Below are 14,871 nucleotides of genomic sequence, written 5' to 3'. Positions count from 1 at the left end.
ATTAACCAGTATGATTATATGGTATATGGTATATGATATTCACTGAGATCCAAGATAATATATTCTCTAAGGTGAAAATATTTCTGGAATTAGATTGTGGAGGTACATAAAGAGAAACTGTGTTGGGTTATGAGGTGGTGCTTAATGTTAAGTTGGCAAGTAATGTTCTGGCTGAATTAAAAGAAGGAATGGGTAATAAGAAATAATGCAGGTTAAGTCAGTTGGAGAAGAGTAGACATATGCCCCTTCCTTCCCTTGTTAGCCTATTGAGTTTAATAATAAAATATCCTGGAGGTAATTATTCTTCATTTGTGACATAAGGTTTCAGGCAAGTTTAGTTATAGATAAGATATCAGGTTTGTAGTAATCTATGTAACTGTGGAGTTCAATTATTTTATTGCAAGTACTTCTGACATTCATGTGACAGATTTTATTCCATGATGGGAATGGCAGTTAATTGGAATTCACTTAAAGAGGCTTACAGGTATGCTACCCTTGCATGCCATTTTAAGCTTAGACAATTTCCCTTCAGGGGGGAGAATCAATTCCTGTACTTTGTAAACACCTTAACTATTACACCAACACAGCTACTTTGTCATTAATTACCTAGACACATGAAGTATCAGAGTAGCAAAGTGGAGAGAACAGAAATGAAAATGGTGCATGCAAAAAAAAATGCTAACACTAAATGGAACAATGGCTGGAAAAAATGCAAGCAAGATAAAACATAAAGCACTTCAAATAAGTTATAGTGTTAGAAAATCATACATATCAGTGAAATAACTATCAGGCAAGACAGTTATGCTTCCATCAAAATACAGGAGTAAGAACCACACAAGCACTATCTAAAAATAAATTTAATCCAGTCACAAATTTTTCATTGGTTGATTTGTATCATGTGCATATTGGGTGTGTTACTTAAACAGGATGTGACTGGGAAATGTCTTTTACTTGTTCTGATGAATTTCCTGTTCTAGGGACAAAAGCACTTAACTGTGTATATTCATGTATTGATTAAATTTTATTTTTGGACTGATTCAACTGTGCCTCCGGGGTGTGTTTTTTGAAAATACAGGAGTACCAATCAAATAAATTTAAATACTGTTTTAAAAACGGTGCTTTTTTCCAAATTTACCAAAAGAAAAAAACAGCAAATATTTCATTATTATAGAAAAATCAAGTATTTGCCTTTTTTAAGTGTTGGTCACCTTGAAGAGTATTATATTAAGTATCAGGAGGATGATCAGTATAACCTACTGACATAAAAAACATTAATTTCAAACAAATTGCCATGCACATTTTTCAGATTACAATTTTGTACATTCTTAGTGGAATGTTTATTGTCTTAGGCATCAGAGATACCAACCAGGCAGATGACCAAATGGTCTATTTAACTGAGGTGTATTATTGAAATAGCTATAGTTATCACTTTCAAGATTTTTAATTATTACCCAGAAATGTTATATGTTATCAAGTCATTTTATGTCACATTCAATCTTGACTTTGAATCTATATTACACAATACAAACATTCAATTCACTTTGAGATGTCATGCTGTGAGTTAAATTATTGTAGGCTAAAACAGGCATTGAGGTAGTTGTGGTGTGGTAGACGGGCTTGGGAGGAATACGGGCAAGGTCGTGACGATCAGCTGCGGTTTTTGTTTTGCATTTAAGTTGTGCCAGCATCCATCATGTGGCCTTCATTAGTTACAGTTTGTCTCCTCCTGGGTTTTGCCAACTCTTGAAGCTTGTCATCTTCCTCCACCTGGTCACAGGATATAATCAACCACAGTAACAAATTAAATACTACATGGAAGGCTGAACAAAACTTTTACAATGTGGATCAGAGTTATTTGAAGCGTATGTGTGGTACAATTCTGCATGGTCCAAAATTGCCTTTAAAGATTTCCTATTCTGGAAAAGTGAAGCTTCCTGATAACTTTGATTCATGAACTCAGTGGCCCAATTTTCCAACAATCCAAGAGATTCGGGATCAGGGATCTTGTGGCTCATGTTGGGCATTTGGTGCTGTAGAGTCCATGTCTGACCGTGTTTGCATCCACTCTGTGGGAAAGCAAAATGTGGAAGTATCTGCTGAAGATCTGCTTTCATGCTGTGGCTTTGAGAGTGGAATGGGATGCAATGGTGGCTATCCATCAGGAGCGTGGCAGTACTGGACTGAAAGTGGCTTGGTGTCGGGGGGGGGTTGTATGGTTCTGGCATAGGTTGCAGACCCTATACTATTCCTCCCTGTGAACATCATGTGAATGGCTTACGGCCATCATGTTCTGGAGAAGGAGGTGACACGCCACCCTGTGTGAAAAAGTGTGATGCTGGTTATACTCCTTCATATGAAAAGGACAAGATTTATGGTGGATCTGCCTATAGTGTCCCTTCCTCTCCTGAAAGCATAATGGAAGAAATTTATAAGAATGGACCCATGGAGGGGGCCTTCTCTGTGTATAAGGACTTTCTGCTGTATAAATTAGGTGTGTACCAGCATCACAGTGGAGAAGCAGTCGGGGGTCATGCTATTAAGATCTTGGGCTGGGGCATAGAAAACAACACACCTTACTGGCTGGCTGCTAAGTCATGGAATACAGACTGGGGTGATAATGGCTACTTCAAAATCCTCCGTGGGCAGGATCATTGTGGTATAGAGTCTGAGATTCAGGTTGGAATTCCAAAAAATGCAGCAGAGCTTTCTAACAGCATCATCTTTTGAAAAGTACAAGAAGTGTTTTTCAGCAACAGTCGGAGAGAACATTACTGAAAATCACTGCTTTTATTTTAAATTTAAGGACGTATTTTTTAACTGTTATAATGAAAGCTAGTTCCAAATCATGCTTGCCTAAGTGCAATTAGGTTTTACATTTTTAATTGTATTAGTTGTAGCCTTGTGTTTACATGAGACTGCATATAAGAATGATACCTTTTATAACTGACCATAAATTGAGAACCATGTTTTTTTAAAATCAGTACATTCTAATTGGGAGACTTTTTTGCTCTAATTTTCATGTAAACTGTATTGTGTATTGTAGTCCCAAAGGGGGGGGGTCTGCAGTAATTGACTTTAGTCCTGCTTATGAGAAGTGCCCACTGTCCTACTAGCAGTCTTGCTGATATCGGAACACTACAGATTCAGACATTCATAGGACATGGCATAATTTAGTTCAGGAAATGTTTAACGGGTGGTATGATGCTAGGGTAATCCTATGGGCTTGGCTTGTAAAGGCTCCAGTGCCATTAGCCTAGTACACACCTATGAACCTATGAACCTAAAATCCGAATAAGTTATACAAGTTCCAGAGTCAGGGTTCATGAAAAGTGAAGGTCTTAGTGATGCAATGTAGAGAATGTTGTGAGACAGCAGGGGAGTGAACAGTGGATGCTGAAGTCCATACTTTTTTGACCTCTGTTCTGCATTCACATCACAGGAGAGAGCAAGGCAAGAGTTTGGATTTTGTACTCAGTAAATTACTGAGTATAGTGAGAGGTTTACTCTTATTCTTACTGGAATCAACTTATTGCCTTTAAAACAGAACAGCTGAAATCAGAACACACAAAATACAGCATGCCACAAATACTATCCTAGAAATCTTTTCATACACCTGTGGTTGTACAAGAATTTACGATGAGTGCTTTAAAATGTACGACCAATTTAATAATGAAATCACTTTTTTTAATTATCTGTTGTAAGTATTAAAATATTATCTTACTACATCTATAAAATTGACAGCATATGCATTCTAGACAAATACACACATTAACATTATGTTTTATCATCAGCAAAGATCAATAAACTGCTACGTTTACAGTACAGCGATCTAAACCTCATCCATTACGCAATTTATATATGGATTTTTTGTACCCTGTACTGTAATCTCACCAAATCCATGCTGACAGACAAGAAAGACATGAAATGCAAATATGTGGTAACATATGAGAAAGAAAAGATATGTTCTGAACGTATTGAGCTGGACGTAATGCTAGTTTAGAAAGCAGTGAATATGATGACAACTGCAGATATAAAGTAACATAGCATAATAAAGTCAGAAGTAAAAATGATTTTACTTTTTTAAACTTTTCCTTTGTAAGATAGTCTGCTTCATATGTGTAGCTGATAGCCATAAATATATACATAAGAAAAGAATGTGAGTATCAGAATATAGCTGATAAGAAAAATGAAAAATGGTCAAAGCTTTTGACAAAATTCTCTACACAGGCATAGTAGAAAAGCTAAATAAACTGGGAATAAATCCCTATGTCACCAACTGCACTGCCAACTGGCTTACATTTAGGATGCAGATAATAAAAATACGGGAAGTTGCCACCACAAAGAAACCAGCCACCAGTAGAATCCACCAGGGTTCTGTGCTAGGAACTACTATTATTCGGCATCCACTTTCCTGAAGTAAAAAACAATGCCAAAGGGCTCGGGGTAATTAAGTTTGCAGATGGTTGTAAGTTAGGAGCAGTCATAGAATCCTTAAATGACTTAGCCATCCTGCAGGAAGGTTTGTCTCAAATAAATAACTGGTGTCAAAATCATGGTCTGAAACTAAATGCTAAAAAAAAATGCATTAGTGTATCCTTTGGCCTAGCTGTTCATAATTTGGGAACTTAAATGGACAACCATCTAATTTCTGACCAACATGTGCCTATGGTTGTAAGAAAGTCCTTCTATATTACACAACTTATAAAGAAAAGGATTGTGTCTAGATCATATCTCTGAACCTGTAAACATCAAAAATCTGGACAAAAGGCCCATGAAAAATAGGCACAAGTCTGTACACTAACATAGAATTTGCATACATAATTATGTAACCACGCCCACTGCAATGGAATTATGAGAAACCAACGTTCAAACGCAAACTGTAGAACAGACAACCAAAATATGGCCCCATAGTTCCCCGCAGCCATTCCAATGTACAATTACTAGGCTATGTTGGCCCATTTACCATAAACACTGTAATGTGCATACTGCTTTACTTCTACAATGATTATTTGGATTTAATTTAAAACTTTTATTTTACATTTTACAGCATAAACATTAATAGACACCTACTAAACAAAGCAATACAGTCTCACAATGAAAATCGACTTAGCATTAAAACTTCTATGCCCTTGAAACTCACATTCATTGAAACAGCATTTGAAACCCACATTCAAAGAAAATGCATCTGGTAATCTCACCCACCGCAAAGGAATGGAAAACAGAAAAAATAATAATATTCATGCTGCAAGCAATAACAATTTGTACAGAACAAAATGAGCTTTGGATTCAAAGACTGGTTCTTCTGTTTTATGAGAACATCAGTCAAGGGAGAATACAAAGTATTTTGTCTGCACAGCAATCCTGAAGAAAACTTCTTACAAAATGCAGTGATTCAGATCACACAGTTAAAAATGGATGCAGTATTAGTCCCAGAAATATGCATGCTTTCAAAGTTTTAATATTGTGAAACACTTTTCCTGGGTTCTAACTAAGCTATTCTAATGAAGGTTATCTATGACCCATAAAAACACAAACTGATGTGTTAAAACATTCTTGTGCATTTAGAACAAATGCAGCCCCTCCAGGTATGCAGATTCCCTAGATCATGAGTGATTGCAATCAGCTTTGAATGGGAGAAAAATAAGTATCAGATCATCTCATACAACAGAGGTTTTAAAGTGGCTGCAGAGTAAATTTGAATATTATATATATATATATATATATATATATATATATATATATATATTTTTTTTTTTTTTTTGAAGGACTGCATAATTGGTTATTGCAGGATTCAGTGAGGTCTAGACTAGGTATAAAAGCCTCATGGATATATCATGTATCATAAATCACATTGTGTATTTGCCAGTCAGTCAGCACTCCAGGCTGTGTAACACAAAATACAAAAGATTCTTAAGGTGAAATCTTTTTTGAAGAAAGAAGAATATATTCTAAAAGTATTTGAAAACATTTTCACAGCTTCCTGATACAAAACACAAAGGCAAGTCACCTTTCATAGCATCATAATGCCAAACATCATCACATTTTTATAAAATAAAAATAACAACTTTGTCATTTTAGTTGTGCAATCCATCTGCTAAATAGTAACTGTCTATGCCTAGACGGCACTCTGCATCTAATATGTGACACAGTATTCCAATGTAAATTACAACCATTATCCAACAGCACTCTAAGGCTCCATCCCAGTGTAATTCTATGTATACATCACTTGCATGAGTTAAAATAAACTCCTTAACCCTGTTACTAAATAACCAGCAAATGACTCAGCTTTTAAAGAGATAATGCTAAAACCATATTTTAAAACCACTATCCACACCCTTCATGAACAGTAAACGTCCATACATAAAATTTTAATTTTATGAAAATTAATCAACACCAAACAAACTGTTGGCTACTTGGAGCCTATACTAGGAAGAAACACCAAGAAGAGGTTTACAGGTGTATGTTAGGTTAAGTCCCTCACACTCCAGACATAGCCAACAATCCTTCTCAAATAAGCAGAAAACGGCAATGAAAATCAACCGAGAAAGATTTGGACTCAAATTGTAAAACCATAACTTTAGTATTAAAACAAATTGTAAAACTATAACTTTAGTATTAAAACACATTTAAAACTCATTTTCTGAAATTCCTCAACAAGGAATGAAAGTGCTTAACATGCTTTTTAATAATAAAGTTACAGAATTACAATAACAAGTCTGAATCTTTCTCAGTTTCCAATGCCGTTTCTGTATGCAGAATCAAAACCATAAGCACAAGTTTCCATTTTACTCATCTTACCCTGGTAGTTACCAAAATGTGCCAGTCACTGTTGCTTCATAGAGGAAATAGTCCATTTACCAGAAAGAAAATGCTGCAGTAGCTTGTTCAATTTGTTACAACACCTCAGTTACTTGATGAAAAATACACCAACAGCATTCTGAAGTTAGCTTCTTATTAACGTTGAAGGCCAAGCCATCCTGATACCACTCTGTCCCAAATGAGGTGTCCGCAACCAATGGGTACTGAATGTGCCACTAACTACACCACAAATATTTAAATTTTATCTCTTTTCCCGGTCTCACTAGCTGTGACAAGCAGGATTCTCAGCCGATAAGAACGGTAAGGAGCTATTGAGCTATATGCTCTCTGATTGACTTGGAACTTAACCACTGTAGAAAAAAATTGCCCGAGAATCCAAAGCACAACAATTAAAAAATGAGCAAGGACTCTTAAGCAACCGGACTGTTCATGTTAATAAACGGCACACTTTATTAAAGTAAAATACATAAAAAACAGCAGATTGAGCACTTTCATCCCCCTCGAAGTGGGACTTCATCAGAATCTGGATGAAAGCACTCAATCTGCTGTTTTTATGTGTTTTCCTTTAATAAAGTGTGCCATTTATTAACGTGAACAGTCTGGTTGCTTTGGGAGTCCTTGCTTGTTTTTTACTTGACTTGGAACTTAAGCCTTTTAAAGGGAAAGAAACCTGCATTTGTGAGCCTGTCAGTACAATTTTGTTAGCAGGAACTGAACTGAGGATCAGTTTTATTGCACCACAGCTATGTCAGTTTGTCAGCGAGTACCTATCATTGTATCTTACATAGTTTTTAAGTTCAGTTTTTAGGTTGGCATTCCTTCTCTGTAGAGTCTGCATGTGTTCACAGTTCTGTGGGTTTTCTCTGCCTGCTCTCATTTCCTCTCACATTTAAATGACATGCAGTGGATGACTTGGGCAATTGGCTGTATATTTAAATGTGGTATGCAAGAATAATTATGGCAAGGCTAGCCATCTGGTGTTGTGATGGTCACTAATCTGTTGATCTGGCTTCATGTGCAGAAATGGGAAAAAGGATGTTATGGATAAATGATCAGCTGTACATAAGATGTAATCTAAAATCATTCTTTCCAACTTCAGCCCAGGATATGGAGTAACACAGAAGTTAGAATAAATATTCTGATTCTAGTGTGTAGAAAAAATGAGTAGCAAATAGGTTTCGGAACAGACAGATATGAAAGACATGCGATAAGCAAGCACTTCACTTTTTCTGAGATTACTGGGGGTTGTGGATGACTGACTGGGAGATGAGATAGGACAGCAACATTATGAATATGACAATGGAATGGGTTTGTAAGCAGAGAAAAAAAAACATAATCTGTATTCCATGAACAGCATTGCATAAATATATGGTGAACCCATTAAGTAAAGATGGCAAACTGCAACAGCAACAATCCTGTGTGCAGAAAATGGCAATGGAAATCAGCCGAGAAAGATTTGGATTTAAATTGTAAAACCATAACTTTAGTATTAAAACACATTTAAAACTCATCTGATGAAATTCCTGAACAAGGAATGAAGGTGCTTAACATGTTATGTGTTTTAATAATAAAGTTACGGAATTACAATAACAAGTCCAAATCTTTCTCAGCTTCCAATGCTTTTTTCTGTATGCAGAATCAAAATCATGCTTTGATGTAATCGCGTTGACTCACACAGCCTCTTTGGTTGGCTGCCACAGTACTGTAAGTCAACATGGGTGAGCTGTAAGCAAATTTTTTTTTTTAATCCCTCATCTGAGTCTTCAAGCTTGACAGGAAGATGGGCACTAACTCGTGAAGCTAACATCAACTGTAACTTAAAACTGTACAAAAAAAAATGGGGATTTGAAAGGGACCCCTTGGAAATTCGTGGCACCTCATTATTTTGTTCGCAAAACCGATAAATTCTGAGGAATTTGGTAGGGTTGAGAGGTATGGTATAGATACTAGATGCCATTGTCCCCCTTTACTCAGCCTTCAGTATGTCAATCATTGAATATAATGCCTCCTTTGAAATGTATCTGTCCAGACAAGTGCAACAATTGAACACCCTCAGAGGTACTTTACTAAAAGGATACAAGGCCTAAACAACATGTCACACATGAACTGACACTATACTCAGTATCCTACAGACTGCTAAGAGATTACTTGTGTCTGGCATACAAGGCATACCCTGTCCCATTACTGATGGATTTGCTGCACATCAGCAAGTCTAATGGCATAAGAAATACTTGTTCTAGGGATCTAAACCTTTTCTGCAACTTCAACAGAAGGGTTTGGAGGGACAGGTATATTTCCCAGAGGATACTGCATCTGTGGAACAGACTCCCCATTCACAAAAAACAAAGTTCATCCCTGTCCATTTTCAAATGCAACTTTGATCTATGAATGGGTACCAGAAAATTTATCCCGAGACTATCCCCATACTAGATGGACAGAGGTAGCTCCTAAATATTTTATCTAATGCATGGGTCACCTCAAATTATTTATGGTATGATTCCAGTTATTCTTATTAGGGGTAATTTATAATTATTGACCATGGGATGGATAATGCCAGTCTATAACCAAATAGGATAGGTTATTTTAAGAACAAAAAGGGAAACTGGCAAGGCTTAAAATGGCTTGCAAGGGCATCTAGCCTAGTACTTACATATGAATCTATGAAACTATAGGAAAAATATTAATTCAAAGCCAAAGTCAGTTTCCTATGCAGGATTGCCACTTTCTGACATTATCCACTGCAGTAATGCCTGGCAACTGTATTCGGTATCAGGATGTCAGAGACCTTTCACCTAAATGTCTGACAAAATAGTGTAGGACTACCATATTTTGTCAAGTTGTTTACCCACATTCTGTACTTTATTGAAATAAACTTTCTAGCTTGAAATATTCATTACAGACACATGCTGCAGCTGAATCTTTAGACACCAGAGATATTCACCTCAATTAAATCTAATATAAGATGACTTCATTGTTTCAGAGGTATACTGAGCTCCTCTGTCCTACTATAAGGTCATTATTCATAAATATTGTGTGTTAAGTTTTTGTAAAATTTGAAAAAGTATGATTAGATGAGAAAGGTTCCAGTGTTCTAATCCTGCTGTAACTGTGAAAAATTTGGGATTGTTTTCATCTGCAGTTTGAATGCCATTCATAGTTTCAACCTATGGTAACATGGGGAGGAGGGGTCTGTTGAAACATGTATAATGAGACACTAGGATGACTGCAAAGCAGGGCATGCCTTTATGTTTTACAAACAATTTCAAAACATTTTCCTAACATTGTTTCTGTGTTGCAGAAAAATCACATTCAAAGTCCAGAAAGGCATGGTGGGAAGAGTCCATGGAAAATTCCTAGAATTTGATAGATATCAGACATATGCCAGATATACAGGAATGAAAGTACTCGAGACACTCCATGTACAGGAAAAGAGCATGTTTTATGACTCAGATGCTGACACATAAACTTAAGCTGTTTAGCAGGATGTTTTTAAAGGCAATACAGAACAGACTGTTCCGAATTCAAAATGCACTTCAATATTTAAATAAAATGTATTATGCCAAAAAAACAAACAAGTGGCTTCTTCTTCTGGTACAAACCATTAAATTTAGGTAAATATGGTTGAAAGTTCAAGTCTGAAAATTTGAGACGTTCTTCAAGTGATCTAAGCCTTTGTATTGCAACAGACTATAGATGTTGCATTTTATACATTGAAAATTAGGTGAATGGGGTAGACAGTAAAAGGATGACAACAGAAATATTCAGCATGGTCATAAATGTAAGAATGTTTAAATGTGATATCTGTTCAGTTATTACAAATGCCTAGCCACTTGAAAAGCTGGTTATAAAATAATGGATATGTCTATCTGTATATATATATATATATATATATATATATATATATATATATATATATATAACCATTTTAATCAAAATGAAGCATTACAGCAGTCGTTTGTTTTGCATTACCTTTATGAGCTCTTTTTTTGTAGTCCAAATATAAAAGCTCTGAAAAGAATAAATGGAATGTATTTTCACCAGATTAAAATAACTGCATGTTTTCCTTCAGTGGCCTGTGCTTTACCATAAAACCTGTTCATAACCTCATTGCACTGACATTGTTTGTATTAAACATTAGTTGAAAAAGTCAGTGGCTAGGTAACAGATTGACTTGTACATAAAAGAGAATAACAGTAGGATTCATGTTTAGTCTCTTCTCTAAATACCTTATTGAGATATAACAACTTTCACCCATTATTTACATAAGTTCTGAGCTATTTTCTGTTCCATAGACTATGAAAGCACACCCTGTGTTTGTATTTAGCAAATGCTTGATGTATTGTTAATGCATTATACATTTGATAAGTCAAACATTGCATGTTGTGTTATTTGTACTACAAAAGCTGTCATTTGATATGTTATTCTACGTCATTCTTGCAACTTAGTTAAGATCAAGCATTAGCATTTTATGCATTACTTACCATTGTTTGCTACAGCATAATAAAGACAATCCTTGTTTATTTCTTTAGAACTCTGCCATTACTGAATACTTCAATTTGCAAATGTAATAAATATGTGGTGCTTGGAGCACCATAATTACTTTCCAGTATCAGGAAAGAGATAACTATTAGTTTAAGCTCCTTCAGTGTGAGACCCATTATTACTAGCAATTTGAAAGGTGCTTAACAATTGTTAAGCACATTTCTAAGTTCTGTTAATATCAGGTCTTGCACGGATTACTGAATACTGAGTGCTCTCTAAGGGCTTCATTTTGCACTTTTTTTCTTTTTTTCTGTAACCAGTAGTACACAGACCATATAAAGCTCCATCCACTATGAAGAATTATGATCTAGTCCTAATTCATATCCCTATATTGTGTTCTCCTCTTGAGCTTCAGTGTCCAGGGGAATTTCTTGACATCCATGTTTTGAACATATGATAATGTGATTGCGATCTGAGACCCAATCATGATCCTCTATGTTATGTTGTACTAGTATTTTGCAACACATAAGAATATTTTTTGTTTGTGGCCAACTGAGAGCAGTGAATTTTGCGAGCTCCATAAACTAGTATAATAATATAGGAAAACTTTATTATTTTCAAGTTTAAAACATCAGAAATCTATAGATAAACTACTAAACTACATAAATATCAATTTTGGTGGAGATCTACAAAAATATTCCTGTCAAGTAACTTGAAGATATATTGAGTCACTGAATATGAACAACTCAAGGAATTCTCACTAAGATGCTGCTTTGAAAAAAGAACTGCAATTGATGACATCGACCTTACAGGAACTATCTTTGAAGATGGATGGCTTTAAAAATGACTTAGAAAACCTCAAATTAAATTCTCAAATACAGACTGATACTCTTAAGGAACTATTACAGCAACACCATACAAAAATAACAAATATAGAGACTTCTTTAAATGACACTGAAAGGAGACGCAACGTGGAAGAATTCCAAAAAGAATTTCTGCTTAAACAGAATACATGGTGGCTTAATAAAATAGATAACTTAGAAAACAGGGAAAGAAGAAACAACATAAGGATCTTTGGCCTGACTGAAAACATTGAAGGTGAAGGCATCATTTCATTCTTAACAACCTGGATTCCTGAATTTTTAGACTTGAAAGAGGGACATTCATTTAAAATTGAAAGGGCATATAGAGCACTGAGGAAACATGCTTCTAACTCAACAAATACTACACCTAGATCCATAGTTATAAAATTTCTTTCATTTCTGGACAAGGAACTAATATTAAAATCTGCTTGGAGAAAATCACCCTTAAAATACAATCAAAGCCTGATAAGGTTTGGCAATGATTATTCTTCCAGAATACTAGAACAAAGAAAAAAAAGTCTGGCCAATAATAAAACTGTTGAAACAAAACAACATTAAAGCACAGCCGGCCTTTCCAACCAGGATAAAAATGTTTTTTGCCAATGAGATGAGAACCTTTAATGACTTAGAAGAAGCTATTGTATTTATCAAAACAACAACATAGTGTCTATCCCAGAAGAAATGAAATGGATGGCCCCTACTCTTAAAAGAATAAAAGAAACAAATCCTTGGACTGATGCTAGAAAGAAGAAACAAAAAACTAATTCCAAGATAGCTGTCCCAAAAAAATAACTCTTACAACTACATCTCTCAAAGTATCAACTGATATGGTACATCACTTGTCATCTGTTTTTATTTAAAAAAGAAGGGATTCTTAAACAACTGAGAAACAGTATTGATTTATTCAGAATGTTCAAAGTGTCCAGCAATTCTTCACAAACAAAGGTAGGTCAAGACAGGTTACTATTTACATTATATATAAGCCAAACAAAGCAACATATAATACAAACATAGAAGTTTCTATTCCCCTACTTGAACTCAATGAATACTTATCTTGTTCATTTTTCATTGATTTTACTTATAACAATTTAAGTAATTTATTAATTCAGCAAGGTACCATTCATCAGAGTTCAGACTCAAATGTAACAAATTAACATCATATATAATAGCAGTAACAGTTGAGTGTTTTGAAAAGAAATGCTGTCATGGAGACTAATGCCTTCTTCAGTTAAAGTATGATTTGGAAATGTCATGTATATCCTGGTTAAATAATAGTAGCAAGCTCTTAGTACAAATGTCATCATTATTCTGTCTAAACATAGTTAATATCAATTATGGCAGGTATCATAGCTTCGAGTGCTGTTTGATCAATCCTAATATGGTGTGCATGGATGCAGCTGTGTCTGGGCAGCTAGTACAAATGTCATTATTATTGTTTAAACATAATTAATATAAATTATAGCAGGTATCATAGCTTTGAGTGCTGTTTGATTAAGCCTGACATCATGTATGTGGATGCAGCTGTGTCTGGCAGCTTTTATATGTTGCTGTTTTCATCTCTGGGAAGCTGTGGGTTGCAACTTGTGATCGAGGTTTACTGATGCTTGTGAATTAGGAAGAGACATTTGATGTTATAGCCTGGATCCAGGGGAAGGGGGTGGATGGAACTGTGGTCTGGGATATTTTGGCAGAAAGTGGGTTGTTTGTACATCTGCTGAGTGAGAGGTAGGAGGGCTGGAGAAGTGCATTGTCTCTTGTTGTGGCAGCTTGTTGGGAGGTTTTTGTTTTTTTTTTTGGTCTGTTTGCTCTCTGTTCTTTTCCTGGCTGCTGCCTCGCTGAAAGGGAGAGAATTTGGGCTTGAAGTTGCAGCGAAGAGAAGCTTTGCTTCAGGTGCATTGAAAGCCTCTGGTATGCAGTACACAGACACACTAACAGATGCTCCCAGGTTGCTATGGTAATGGAGACAGAGTGACGATAATGCTTAAGGACTCTAAGGAGCCTCCGAGATGATTCTCGGCAATGACGTTTTTGGCTTAAACATATATATATATATATATATATATATATATATATATTAAAAGGGCTGTTTTAAAACACATGTACACATATTGATGGTCTCCTAACACTTTGTTTAGCTCATTAAGTTGATTCTTAATAAAATAATTAAATAAATAATAAGTGCAATATTGTATTTTAAATGTAATTTGGTCCAAACACATTAAGGACTTACATAAGAGTGGAAGTCTGAGTTATTGAGAAAGAATAAGAGCACTTGGTCTTGTGCAGAGCCCTTTGTAGTGGTCTGGGAGGTGAGCTTGCTCGGACGTGCTGGGCATATGGGGATAGCTGATTCTAGGGGTGTTTGGGGTTGCCGGGAAGTGCTAGAGAGTCATCAGATTTCCTTCCTGGAAATATCTGTGGGAATAGAAGGTGTGTTGAGTGGTCCACTGGAACAGGACATATATTGGTTTGGATATTTTAAGAACAGCCTGGAAGCACACCACATGAATTAGTGAATGGTATTCTGGAAAAACTGAATGGGCATTGTTGCCCGTGCTTGAAGTACTGATATGTGTGTATGTAAGGATGGAAATATACAAAAAAAAATAAGAAACTAGAAGGGTCTCATAATTTAAAGTCTATGGACTGTATAAACATGCTTGGAAGGAGCTAATAATAAGAATAAACAGTACAGCTTGTGGTCTCT

At 35.6% G+C, this 14,871-nt stretch overlaps 1 pseudogene; it reads left to right on the top strand.

Annotated features, from left to right (window-relative positions):
* The first annotated feature begins 1,607 nt into the window (after positions 1–1,607).
* LOC122796035 lies at positions 1,608–2,761 on the top strand (annotated as a pseudogene).
* Positions 2,762–14,871: the final 12,110 nt, after the last annotated feature.

Source organism: Protopterus annectens, chromosome 2.part2, assembly GCF_019279795.1.
Source record: "Protopterus annectens isolate FY-2018-M chromosome 2.part2, PAN1.0, whole genome shotgun sequence".
Classification (NCBI taxonomy): domain Eukaryota; kingdom Metazoa; phylum Chordata; order Ceratodontiformes; family Protopteridae; genus Protopterus; species Protopterus annectens.
Note: the sequence above shows the minus strand (reverse complement) of the source record. Positions and strands in the feature narration are given on the sequence as shown.